General features: G+C 48.8%; 2 long non-coding RNA genes across 2 annotated transcripts in view; one reads left to right on the top strand and one right to left on the bottom strand.

Annotated features, from left to right (window-relative positions):
* The window catches only part of LOC135823471 (uncharacterized), a 130,830-nt gene that overhangs the window by 19,447 nt on the left and 97,833 nt on the right, over nucleotides 1–13,550 (top strand). The gene's annotated exons all lie outside the window — the stretch shown is intronic.
* Nucleotides 2,718–3,858, bottom strand: LOC135822876 (uncharacterized). Its single transcript, XR_010554564.1, has 2 exons — nucleotides 3,305–3,858; nucleotides 2,718–3,177 (listed from the first exon to the last, which is right to left on the bottom strand). It is a non-coding gene; the product is annotated as an uncharacterized LOC135822876 (long non-coding RNA).

Raw genomic sequence — 13,550 nt, 5'->3', positions numbered from 1 at the left:
GGCAAACACGCCAACAGGCCCATACAGGCCGGAATCCACACCGACCCCGCCATCGACGGCGCCATGGCAACGGGTGTTTGTCGACCTGTATGGCCCCTTGCCAGGCGGAAGCACACTCTTGGTTGCGGTGGACCAACTGAGTCGCTACCCAGTCACTCACGTGTTCAACTCCACTCCCGCTACAGCTGGCGTACTTGCAGTGCTCCGCAGTGCGTTCGCAGCATTCGGCCTGCCAGAATAAGTGGTCTCTGACAACGGCCCCCAGTTCCGCTCGGCGGAGTTCAACCGTTTCCTGGCCAAGATGGGCATCGCTCACCGTTGCACGCCTCCTCTCTGGCCCCAAGCCAATGGTGCAGTGGAGCGGATGAACCGCACGATCGGCAAGGTCCTCCGTGCTGCCCAACTGGATGGCCGAGATTTGCGTGCTGCACTTGACGAGTGGCTACTCGCATACCGCACCACTCCCCACCCCGCCACAGGCCTGCCGCCAGCTACCATCATGTTCGGCCGCAGCATCCGGGACACTCTCCCCAGCCTGTGCACGGTCCCAGCACCAGATGCGACCGTCACGGCGAACAAGGAGCATGCGTTCCGCGCCCGCCAATGCGAGGCGGCAAACCACCATCGCAGTGCGCAACCGGCTTCGACCATCACCCTCAAGCCGGGTCAACAAGTTCTGCGCAAGAACGAACGGCAGCACAACAAGCTCGACTCAATCTGGGATCCAAACCCATGGACTGTGGACGAGATGACGGGCTCCACCGTGGTCATCACCCATCCAGTCACAGGCCAGCGGCGAACAAGGAGCATGCGTTCCGCGCCCGCCAATGCGAGGCGGCAAACCACCATCGCAGTGCGCAACCGGCTTCGACCATCACCCTCAAACCGGGTCAACAAGTTCTGCGCAAGAACGAACGGCAGCACAACAAGCTCGACTCAATCTGGGATCCAAACCCATGGACTGTGGACGAGATGACGGGCTCCACCGTGGTCATCACCCATCCAGTCACAGGCCAGCGGGTCTCTAGGCATGTGTCATTTATGAAGCCGGCTCCCACTATCGTGGTTCATCCTCCGTCGCCCGAGCCTCCACTACCGGCGTCAGCAGCCACCGCGCTCGGCCAAGGCGGTCCACAAATATGTCCAAACAGCACGCGCCACCTGATGTATGACGGTGCATCAAGTCCACCCTGAATCTCAGACTGGCTTCAGTTTTTTCCCTTTTATCTTTTGTGTGACTGTTTACCTGCTCCGCCTTTTCTATCTGTAGCATAGGGAGAGGGACAGCCTGACATCAAGTCATTTATCCATGCCTCGTGTTTTCAGTTTTCCACTTTTCACCCTACGTTTTTTCATCTGCTTGGGAGAGATGTAGTGTTCACGTGTTCCTACGCGCTGTGGCATTCCTTGGCCACTCCAGACATTCATGATGCATGTAGCAGTAGTAGTAGTACATCGTGATGTTATGCATGTAGCATGTGCCGTTTCCCGCGCGCGCGTGAAACGGACTTGGCGGCTTTTAGTTGCTGTGCATGGTTTGACTCTGGACTCTGGACTCTTGTTGTTTTGGACTGAAGAAGAAACAATACTACAGTATGATACTGGTTTTTGTAGCCCATCAAACCCTTTATTTGCGAGACTTGGTCTAGATCGTTTGGCATCCATGTATTGCAAGAAATTACTGTATCTGACGTAGCGCTGTTTGGAAGGCCGCTGTAGTGTCACATTGAGTCAAATGTTCGAGCGTTTAAATAATGGTCTTGCAACGCGCAGCCTTGTATCACGCACTCTTAAGTTGCCCATGCTCAGAACTGCCTTTGCCCGTCATGGCGCTTCCTTCCAATGTGCTAAGCTGTGGAATTATTTACACCCTCTAGCTCGCTGTGTGGATAACTCCGCCCGTTTTAAGAAACTGTTACCCCAATGCCTTGCTTTTTCACGCTAGTACTTATGATTTTCAGCTATGCAAAATGCGAACATCATCACCTATCCAATACCGGTAGTCTATTATATTAATTGTTCATATCTTTTTGCATCTTTCCCTGGAGTGGGTCTATTGTTATTAGGCAATTGTCTGTTATAGTCGCCACTATAAATAAAAATCCAATCCAATCCAATCCAAAACTCCAAGGAATCCAATACAGCATGCGCGATCGCGGCACGATGCTGCGTTCCCGAGATGCGAAGCCTGCAAGATACGTCACGGCACTTTGCATTTCTACACGCGAGTCAAACGCTCCAGACCTGGTAGTACAGGAGCCAAGTGGGCAAAATGTGACTTCCCGTTCCCACTTGGGGTGTACCACGATTATTTTGCTAATATGATAGAGGAGCATACGTAGATGATGTTTCCACTTGTTGTCATTCTCAGAACTTTCTGAAAGGTTGTGAAAAATGCAATTGAAATTGCCTTTAGTTACCATGGCAACTGACCACAAAAATCGATTTTCTATTACTTTCATCCCGGAAAATTCTATCTGCCAAACAACTACATAAAATATTTGAAGCACCCCAGAGCATTTTTCGAACTTGGATACCATGGTAACCAATGGTAACCAAGAACAAACATCATAGCAACAGCATGGCAACACTGTAATAATAGCGCAGAAACAGTTACGATTCTTACGAAACATTAATAATGGGTAGGACTGATGTTATCAATCCTGGAATATTATATATATTATGGATTAGAAGCATGCCTTGAAATAACTTATCTGGAAAGACTTTCATGCAATGGGTGCACCACTACGCCCCGTTTCATCAATGCAGAGGACAGACCGTTTCGATTGGCCATGTATTAGCATTGATTGAGCTGCTTAAACGCATGGCAACCAGAATCCGTAAACTGTACCCTAGAGTCTGATGTACTTCGAATTACACATAACATAGCCAGCCAGAGTAGCAGTATCAGAGGAAACATCACGGAAGACAACGACTACTGCAGTTCACTTAGGCTCATTACAGATATTATGCTGTGATTGTTATCAACATGAAAAATACATACAGTGTGGAAAGAGTGTGTGGCATGATCGAATGGGCCTACCAGGTTGCCAGGGCAAGTACAGTCTGTAGGCAGTTAAACAGATAGAAATGTTACACCAATGCTGCAACACGATGACAGCTGACAGCTGTGGTGATGGAGATCTTGGACCAGGCATGTGTAGTAATCCAACGGCTCTGTAACATAACAAACAAAAGACAAGGTGGATCAGATATATTACCCGTGACTGCCTGCAGCCAAGGAAGTTCAACACAAATAAGAGGTACCCAGCCTGGATGAAGATTAGACAATAATATTACTCACACTGGACAGTGTCGTCATCTTCTTGAATTATGGGATGACCTGACTCCTCGCGGTTGCTACACTCGCTACTGCATCCACAAACATCCGTGCAGGGAAGGGATTGGCTGCGGCATGAGCATCTATTCCCTTGGCAGCCGGTCTTGTAGGAACACTTCACAAATTCCGAGATTGCTTGTGGTGCTGCAGCTACCGAGAGCCAATCAATGCGCAGCTGGCCATTGGACAGCTGCCAACCATGGCTTCCAGCGTACGCTTCAGGGACAGGGGGCTGGGCTTCTAGAGCACGTCACCAAACAGCCGCCTGGAAGTTGGCCCTTGCTGCGTGTTTACGCAGAGCATCGTGGCATGGGGGCAGTCTGCTCGAATCCTTGGCGTTATCCAGCAAGCAAAACAACTCGTACCGTAAGCTGTTAACGCTTGACTGGTTTGACCGGCCATACAGCATGCAGACAAACCGCTCGATTTCTGCCATGGCGCCTGCTGACAGCGGGTTGAAGGCTTTGCCAAGTTCGGCCATTGAACTTCGTGCCAGGTCTCCCTTGCTTCCATCACTGGCCAGGAGCTGATAAGCGCTGGTCTTGCCCTTTCCGTGGAACGCACTGACCGTATCGCACCCGGTAAAGGCATGCATGCCGATCAGTGCGTCACACACGGAAGTGCCTAGCGCAGAGCCAATCTTTGAGAGATTCAGGAGCAGGACTTTGCTCCTAGAACCAGGCAGAAACAGGAGCTTCATACTGTCAGGAAAGCGGTGGCTCAGTCCGCAACCCAGAACCGCTACGTCCGTGTCCGGCGACTTGATCGTGACCGAAGTATAGCCTTCTGCACAAGCATCACGAGCGTGCAGCAGAAGCCGAGGGTCTGCCTCTTCATGTGAGCAGTTCAGCCGTAAGCACTCTGTTGCTGTGGTGGTGAGGCCATCAGGTGACACTAGCTTGACGCAGCTGATACCGTCTGTTGCGTACAGCTGTCTAGCTTTCAGGTGGCTGGCGTAGGCATCGGTGGACCATTCCGTAACAAGGAAGCTAACAAGCTCAGTCTTGCTGCTGCCACTTGACAAGAACTTAGCCCATTGCTTCGGCGTGTGCTGCTGTCCACTTGAGATTCTTAGCCGGATCTCACCATGCGATTGCGCTCGTTGACTTCGCTCAACATCTTTGATGGAGTATTCTGGATACGTATCAGCTACAAAGTCGATTCGGCGAAACTGCGGGAAATTCCTCACGAGGCATATAAACACATGCTTTGCCAGTTCTCCGAGCATACCTGGCAAGGAAGTCGACTTCAGGGTCCGTAGCAGAGCCATGGCGTCGACGATTAACGCAGCCGAAGATGGAGGTGCTGGCTCATGGCTGGTACAATCCGTCTTGCTGAGGAGCTGCAACAGTGCGGCCTTGGTTGTTTTCACCCTGGTGCCTTCTGCAGTGCATAACGACAAGGGCGCAGCTGAAAGCGGATATGCAAGAACCTCACGAATGTCAAGATGACGCTGCTGGGCAATAACAGCCATCTTACTGAACAGGGCACAATCCGCCTTGAGCACTGCTACCTTCAACGCACTACGGGTGGTGGTACGCTCCTTGCGGACGGCAAACGTGCTTAGCTTCAGCTTCTGGATGGGGTCGTGGAACTTGTCACACTGGTCGACAACGCGATTCTTGATGAATCTTTGAAATGCTTCCTTTCCCTGCTGTTCTGCTTCAAGAAAGGCCTTCGTGGTCTGCTCGGAGCACATCAAACCAGACGAGAGGTTGACCAAGTCGGCAGAATCCCTATCCAGCGTTTCGTCACCAAAGGGGTTGAACCACCAACATATCGTTGCCTCCACACGTTGCACACCATCCTCATCTCTCGACATGCATGGCAGATGACACTCTTTGTGCAGCACATCAGCCTCACGGGAGCAGTCGTCAAGTCCACAGAGCTGGAGACAGGAATCTGCAAAACGTGCACGATCATGCGCTGTCATGACCCAGCGTTGTACAGCAGATGGGTTCAAGCTGATGCCGATGATACCACCTGCTTCATAGACCAATTTATGGAAGCGCACCGCCCGGTTGTACTGCTTTCCACTCAGCGCTAAACCTGCTGTTGAGGATCCAGCCACATCAGCTTCTACCAACAGGTTGAGTAGGCCACCATCGGAGAAACGCTTTCCAATGATTGCGAGCAGTGTCATGCAGATATGGAAACCGCCCATCCTCAGAACAACGTCACTAAACTCAGATGCCCTCTGCAATACAATGTCTGTGGCCTTCGCATAAATTGCTTGGTCCAAGACAATCACACAGAATGGGAGCTCAGCCTTCCGAGTCATGGACACTGACTGTGACAGTAGCGCATATACTGTGGCACTGTCGGTTGGCGATGCACTGATCACAGGACAATATGCTACAGTCGATCGCGGTGGAGTTGATTCCTTGCACAGTAGTGAGTTAAAAGCTGTCCAGGCTGGAACCACTTGTAACTGAGACTCCTCGACTACGGACTGCGCATCTTCTTTCACTGCAGTTGGGTGTCCAACATCTCCACTTGGGCACATTCTGGCAAGAATCCACAGGAAATCAATGAGTGCTGGCTGAACTCCATTGACCTGGGTGGTAATAGCGAGGTTGAAGTCAAATGGCATGGCCATGGGTGGTGGATTGACCTTATTTCCCGAGGGAAACACTGGTAATATCATTGGATGCGTTGGCAGGGAACGCTTACGCTTTGATGAGCGAACAGCAGAGACTGGTGTGGAGTTGATGAGGCTGTCATCAGGGGCATTTCGTTGTATAACAATACCATTCGTACAGTGCGTTGTGCCTTTTCCACACAAACTCTCCTCACACAAGTCGTTATTGTCCCAAACGAAATGGAATGGCCGTTTCGGGTCGACAACTTGTGGGAGAGAGACTTCGTTGGCATTCAGGGCATGCTGGGTTGCAAGACTCGTCTCGATCTCTTGCACTTGACTATACGAGCTGCAGTGTCCAAGGCGGTTGAGAACGGTGACAACTAGCTTGCTGCGAAATAAGTGGTGCAGGGCCATGGCTAGAGTGGTGTGCTTCTTAGTTGGGTAGGCAGCGGCCGAGAAGACAATATCATTGCCAGTAGAGGAGATACGACGTGCAGTATGGTCATCAAGATTTGCCGTCCGCTTGGTGCTGAACTCGATGCTGCCTTTGTCTGCTATTACCCATGTAAGAAGGTTAAAGAGAACGTCGGGAACTACATCAACATCTGTAGTAGAAAATAAGAGCACAGCAAAATTCCCCAATGTTGTGAAAATTGCAACACTATTTCTGACTGAAATTGAAATCAGTACAAAAATAATATGTTATATTCCAGAATAAGTGATGTTCGGTCATGATGGAAGGAGAAGTGGAGCTACGGGAGAGATGAGCTGATTATTCGTAGGGTGAAGCCCAGGGTGACATCGGTTGGACGAGTATGATGATTACGAAGACAGTTGAACATGATCATTTTCAAAGGTATTATTATTATTATTATTACTTGCATGTACGCGTTGGAGTCAACCATGCAAGCATGATATATTCCAGAATAAGCTAATCACAATGATTTCCAATATTGTCATCTAGAAATAGCATTTCATGGAATGAGCACTATAGTTCTGTACAGAGTTTGGATGTACTATTGTATTGCAGTTATGTCTACTAATTTCTCAGAATGTCAAAAGGGCATATACAATACGCAGTGGCGTGCACCGAGTCTTGAAAGGGGGGTTTCTAGAGTTGGTAATTTTTTTCTGGGGCCCCATTGTATAATTATGTATGAATTTTGTGCACATGCGCATCCCCCGAACATCCCGTCGGAGATAACGGCGAGGGCAGCCGGCTAGGGAGGAGGGAGGGGGGGGGGGGACTCAAGATCAGGGGTGCAGGGCACCAATGAACACTGGTGCTGATGAGATGCGGGGCTCGTCCGACTGCTATCATCAGATCATGCCGGGACAAACGCGTCTGAGAGGGAACCAGGTACAGGGGTAGAAAGGACGGAAATAAGAATAAAGAGGAATGGAGGGAGGGGACGATGCCGGTTGCATGGAAATGTTGGTACATGTATAATCGATAGCAGGATAAAACGGGTTACCTTTTACATACCAGCACTTCAAAAAGCATTTGCAAAGAGGGTGCAAAAGTCAATGTACTCATATACATGTTTGTTCACTAGTTTGTCATAATTATTGAACACGTAAAGGTTTGATAGTCCTAGCTGCCCAGGCTACACTACAGTCGATAACACTATGTCTATCAGACTATGGTACTTCACTAGTCCACTCCAGGCTTGTTTGTTTCATCAAAACACTGCTTACATTCGACGTATCTTTCTTTCTGTTCTTGTGACGAAGTTTTCAGCATGTATTGGCAATGTTCCACATGATTTCAAAAGAGAGTTATGGACCTTGCTTCGATGGAAGCTCGCGGAAGAAAAGCGAAGCCCCGCGTCCTTGAGTCGCGGCCGGAGCAGCGCTTCGTTCTGAAGCAGCGCAAGTCGATCATGGACGCACATTTGTACGTCTTCCAGTCGACAACGTTTTTGACGAACATCTCTGCTGCGCACATGAGCGAGAACGAAAGGCTGTGGCAATCTTGATTTGAGTCAACGGTTTGGAAGGAGATATCGTCAATCATATCCTTGAACGGACTTGCATCGCGCGTGCTCGACTCAAATTTCGAGACAAAACGGATTTCTTGAACGTCATCGCCAATCCAGGAGCGAACCAGAGCTAGAGATCGATCTCTCCGTGGCTACTCTCCACTGAAGACAAAGAGAATAATGTATTTCGAACTGCATGCAAAGCAACTCTCTCTCACTTCGAAATAAGGACATAGTCACTGTACTGTAAACTGCCCGTCGATCGATGCGTTTGCAGGATCGATAACCAATCCAGTACTACACGATTTTCTTTTGGCAAGATTGCCCGAAAAAAGGTGGTTTCCAGACACCAAAAAACTCATACGGTGCACGCGCCTGATACGCAGTGCACCATTTATATGCATGTTGATTACCATAGCTACTTCAGTAGTCACTCACCTGATTGTGACTTCTTGCCTGTTGATACAGTTGTGTCTACTTCTCGGCGAATTATTAGTGCTGCATGGTAGATGATGCGCCACTCCTCAAGTCCGCATTCATTGCCTGCCAAGGGTCCATCAGGCGTGCTTGACGGTGGTGCCTCTTTGGCTGGAGGACCATGGCTATCAGCAGCGCCCTCCTCAGGGATCAAGAATGCGCAATCATCATTAGCAACATCAGTATCACTCCTATCATCACCATCGTCATCACCATCGTCATCACCTTCGTCACTGTTACAGCTGTAGCAATCATCACTATCATCGCCATCATGACGATGTTGGCTAACCGACTCTCGTAGAAGTTCCTGACTGTACTGGGTTGCGAACACCTGTTCAGGTTCATTGGCGCGGCTGGGCCTGATGAACTGCACACTCTCTCCGAAATGCCTCTTGATGTGGGCTTTAAGTTTGTCCTTGCGGACATTACTGAGAACTCCTGCAGCGCTGAAGCAACCATCGTACTGTCGCTTCAAGTCTGCCATAGACAAGCGCATCTTCTTCTTTATCAGTTGGCTTTCCAGTAGTGCGAAGAAATTGGCCTCAACATCCGAAATATTGCTCTTGGCTTTGCAGGATTTCGTCTTTGCAAGGGCATCCAGAGATTTCTGACGGGTGAACTCATTATAGCATAGCTTGTGATAACGAACTTCTCGAGAAATCAAACTGGATAACGCTCCAACTGCTATCTTTACTCGTTCATCGTCTCTGAAATCAGCTGCCAACAAAATCTTCTCAGCAGCATTTTCGCTTTGACACAATGACGTTGTCTGATACTGGTTCTTCTTTCCGGGGAGCCGTCTCTTAGCTTTCCCACAGAAGACACAATCAATATTTCCTGGCTGGACTTGCGGAACTTTCAAGCTCTGTCTTGTTGTCGGTCTGGTAGCTGTGCTTGTGGTACTCGCATGTGCAGACGGTGAATCTGCAGCGGAGTCTACATGCAGGGGCCAATACAAACACATAGTCTACATGCAGGGGCCAATACAAACAAATGGAGAACAAACTTTAGACACTGATAATTCAAGAGCAACACACACATGACCAACAACCACGTGACCAACAACCACGTGACTAACACACACATGACTAACACACACATGACTAACACCCACAAAATAGAATTATGCATGTGATTATGCGGACTTCAAAATACCTTTTGACAACCCCTTGGTATAGACCTAAAAGTCTTCTTGTGGAGTACTGCAAATACATAATAGCGCACAGTTGCCACGGGCTTCTAAATCCCCATCGAATCGTGTTTGCAGTGTTTGCAATGGGCGAATGCATCTGTACATTGTTGTACGTGTCATACGTTTATGTCAGCGGGTTGGCACAGCCCAGCGGTTGTAAGGACAGCGTGCATCACCAAAACATAACGCATCTATTTATGTAAATCACTCACCTGTACCCGAAGAAGGCGCACCTGTCTCCAAACGCCTAAGCAGGGTTTCATTTGTCAGCTGCTGATAACGTCGTCGGTGGAAACCTGCGCCATCCGGTGCCTGTTCACCAGTCAAGTCCAGGAGTCCAGATCGCTCAGCAGCAGACTTAGCCTTCGCCCGTGTGTGGTCAGAAAATGCGCTCACATCGCCTGTGGCACCCTCACTAATGTGGACTACACAGCGTAGCTTCCTGCCACTTTGACCAGCTCGGCCTGTCTCCTTCATCATCTAAGTACAGAAATCTCCATTGCAAAGACGCAAGGCACGAAGAAGACGCTGAAATCGAAATTGCAAACGAAATTTGTCAAGTAAACAGTTGACCAACACGTGGATCGCCCGCTTCCTTGTCAGCAAACTGAGCCTTCCACATGGTCCGCGTGCCCACGCGCTGATGTATGACGCCATAAAGTACCATGGTTACGTCTATCGTCATAGGTCACCAGTTCGCACCCGCACGCCGCGGGAGCCGACCGCGTGCACTTTGCGCAAAAAGTTTTGAACATTTCTTGAAAATGCTTGAGTTTTGCGATCTCTTGTCATAGCCACTCGAAGAATTTTTTGGGAGAAGAAGCCCTGGCCTTGGAAGTCGACCTTCCAGAAACTTTCAGGAATGACAACAAGTGGATTTGTCCTGTACAAGGTATTGCCTAGCGATTTATGTAAAAAATCGTGGTACGCTCAAAGTCGGAACGAACTTTTTTTCCTTAAGGTTTTCACCCACTTGGCTCCTGTACTATGGGGTTTCCCCTTTTCAAGCGATCTACGATCTCGGCAACAGGCTCAGACGTCTCGGAAGCTCTCACTACATCTTCACGGAAAAAATTGGGCGTCCTGGGATAATGGAGATGGAAATGTCCCATTGATATTCCTGCCCTTTCTCACAATTCGGCCTTTGATGAGCTCATTTATGCACAAGCAAAAGCCGCGGCAAAGTCTGACAGCGGAGAATGAGACAGCTACAGGGGTGGTGCGGGTGGGAACACACTGTCACATTCTCCGCCTTCACATCCTAGTGTAACCTGAATTCCACGTCAGACCTTTCAGGTCCTAGCGGAATTCCCAATTACACAGTTCGAAGACTCCGGCTACGAATGTGACAGTGTGATGTTTAAAGAAAAGACCTCACATGAGTAGCAAGGTAATTGTATTTGTATTTTATTAGATTTAAGGATTTCCCAAAGGCTTTGGGCCTGTCGAGGGGATCTCCTGCGAGAAGAATGAAATGGCAATTTTATGTAGAGGGAGCAGTTAATCGAGGATAGGCTAAGGAAATAGATCGAGGCATACAAAATCTGGTAATTAAGGAGTTGGGATACCGTCAGTGTAATGAATATATCGGCGAAAATGCTGATAGAGAGAATGCTTGAATTCGGGGAGGCTGGTTATAGAGGTAAGAGAAGGCGGCAGGCAATTCCATAGCATTGCAGCTTTGTTAGAAAAGAGGGAAGAAAAACGCACGCCGTGATAATTGATGTTAACTCACTGATCCTTATGCACAGATATACAGAATTCCCTCACTAGTGGGACCATTGTTATTAGGCTAGGGCCTGTTTTGGACTTCCTACTCTAAATAAAGAATACAAACAAACAACAATCAAAGAAAAAGTTTGTTTGGTCTTCTTGGACTTGAAGAGAGTGAAAGGTGAAAATGTTGGAGGTGTTCTGGAGATATATTATGTAATAACTCCATATACATGTATGGATAAGTTTAAATAGAGTAGCAAGAGCTGATACTTATCTGCGAAAGTGCAAGGACTCTAAGTCACAAAGGCCGTTTAACTGGCATTTCCTCTCGCATTTATCGACTTTTTACGTAGAAAATACTTCCTAGCTGCTCTGGCTTGTAAAATATTTAAACGCTCCAGCTCAGCTCTGGTGATGGCATAGGACCAGGCCGAGGTGGCGTGTTCCAGGGCGGGTGGGACAAAACCTTAAACCTTTATAATTATAGAAGTAGAAAGGCTGTGGGGGCAAGATGCCGTCCCATGAAGCATAGCAGATTAACACGACGTTGGAAGGTTTTCAGGATGGTCTGAGGGTGGATGGTGTTGGACTGGTCGGGTGTTAAATACACTCCAAGATGCTTCGCAGCTTTAACGATGGTGATAGGTTGGGAAGAGAGCTGGATAGGGTGGTCGTTACTGTAGTTACGGATCTGAGTCGTTTTGGCTGGTGAGAACTCTCCACCGACGTTGCTGGCCCATAGTTGGCAGGCAGAAAGGTCGCTCTCTAGACGAGTATTTTTAAGAAGAGGTTGGTGCGACTTCGGTGATACTTGGGGGATTGTGTGTTGCTCCCAACATGGGAGCTCGCGGTTTTCCTGGCCACTTGAATTCTCACTTGACTGACTCACGACTGCCACCCAGAGCACACGAGAAGTCCATCGAACCGTCCACTCGGCAAACCTGCAAGAAAGCACCACTCCCTGCTCAATACACAGTGTTTCGGGGAATTCACCCCTTATCAGTTGAGCTTGAGTAGGCTGAGGAAGATTGTGCCTGAAGAGCACCACTTACATTATACATGTACTTACTGATTTCCAGGCACAGACATCACCAGGGATACAAACTTACAGAGACGCTCCGTTTCCAGCGCGACTAACACCTCGTGAACACCACATAGAAGCATGAGTTAGCGTCGCTCATGGAGGTGCTGAACAAGCGCTGAGGACCGTTGCCGGCCATTCACAATATGTTGCCTCCAAACCATTTAAATCGCAAGCCCACGCTGGGGACAACAATGTGAAGAAGAGGTTGGTGCGACTTCGGCGATACTTGGGGTGCTCTGGATGGCAGTCGTGAGTCAATCAAGTGAGAATTCAAAGTCGGCAGGAAAACCGCGAGCTCCCATGTAGGGAGCAACGCACAATTCTTTTTTTCACCGATTTTGTATTTATTGCATTTCCACAACAGAACAACAAGGACAATCAAGGCTTGTTTGCTGCTACTTTAAGTTTCATGCTTACGCAATCATCAGGCAACATATTGCATTTCCATTCATTGTGTTTATTTTGCTGGCAAAAGAGGCTCACAACACTTATTATGAAAACATTTACATCACAAAACACGCACACACACACACATACACACACACACACACACACACACACACGCACACACACGCACACACACACACATACACACGCATAGCCCTTGGCGGATTATGCTCGGTAATTTGCTGAAATATGCTTTCCATTATGCCAGTGATTATGCTACATAATGCTGGAATTATGCCAATGATGGTGCTATACTCTACCCTTGCACTCTTGTTGCACTTTTCAACGTTACAACCACTCTGGCAAGTCCTTTTATGCCAGGTCATAATTTTTAGACAAAACTCTGAAGATTATGTCAGAAATTATGCAAGCATAATCCGGCAAGGGCTACATACACAGACACACACCTGTCCTATCCTGTCCTGTAGAGTTACTGCCGCAAAAGGGTCACGTGATCCCATCACTGGGAAACTTGAGAAGAGAGAGAGAGAGGTCACGACGCTCGATGACGCTCCAGGTGCACGAGTAGTCGCATCCGCTTGCCGCATATGCACATGTGCTGGAAGGCTGAGCGCTCCTCTGCTGTTGGTCTATGCGCCACCCTTGAACAGCGATGCCTGCCCCGTCCCCGGACACCGTGAAAGCAGCGACCACACCTGTCACAATGCGCAGCACAACATCCCTCCGCCGGTGCCGACGTTCCGATAGCTCCAGGTGGCACTGTGGCA

This window comes from Sycon ciliatum, chromosome 8, assembly GCF_964019385.1.
Source record: "Sycon ciliatum chromosome 8, ocSycCili1.1, whole genome shotgun sequence".
In the NCBI taxonomy this organism is placed as follows: Eukaryota; Metazoa; Porifera; class Calcarea; order Leucosolenida; family Sycettidae; genus Sycon; species Sycon ciliatum.
The sequence above is the reverse complement of the archived record's forward strand: the minus strand, read 5'-3'. Positions and strand labels throughout refer to the sequence as shown.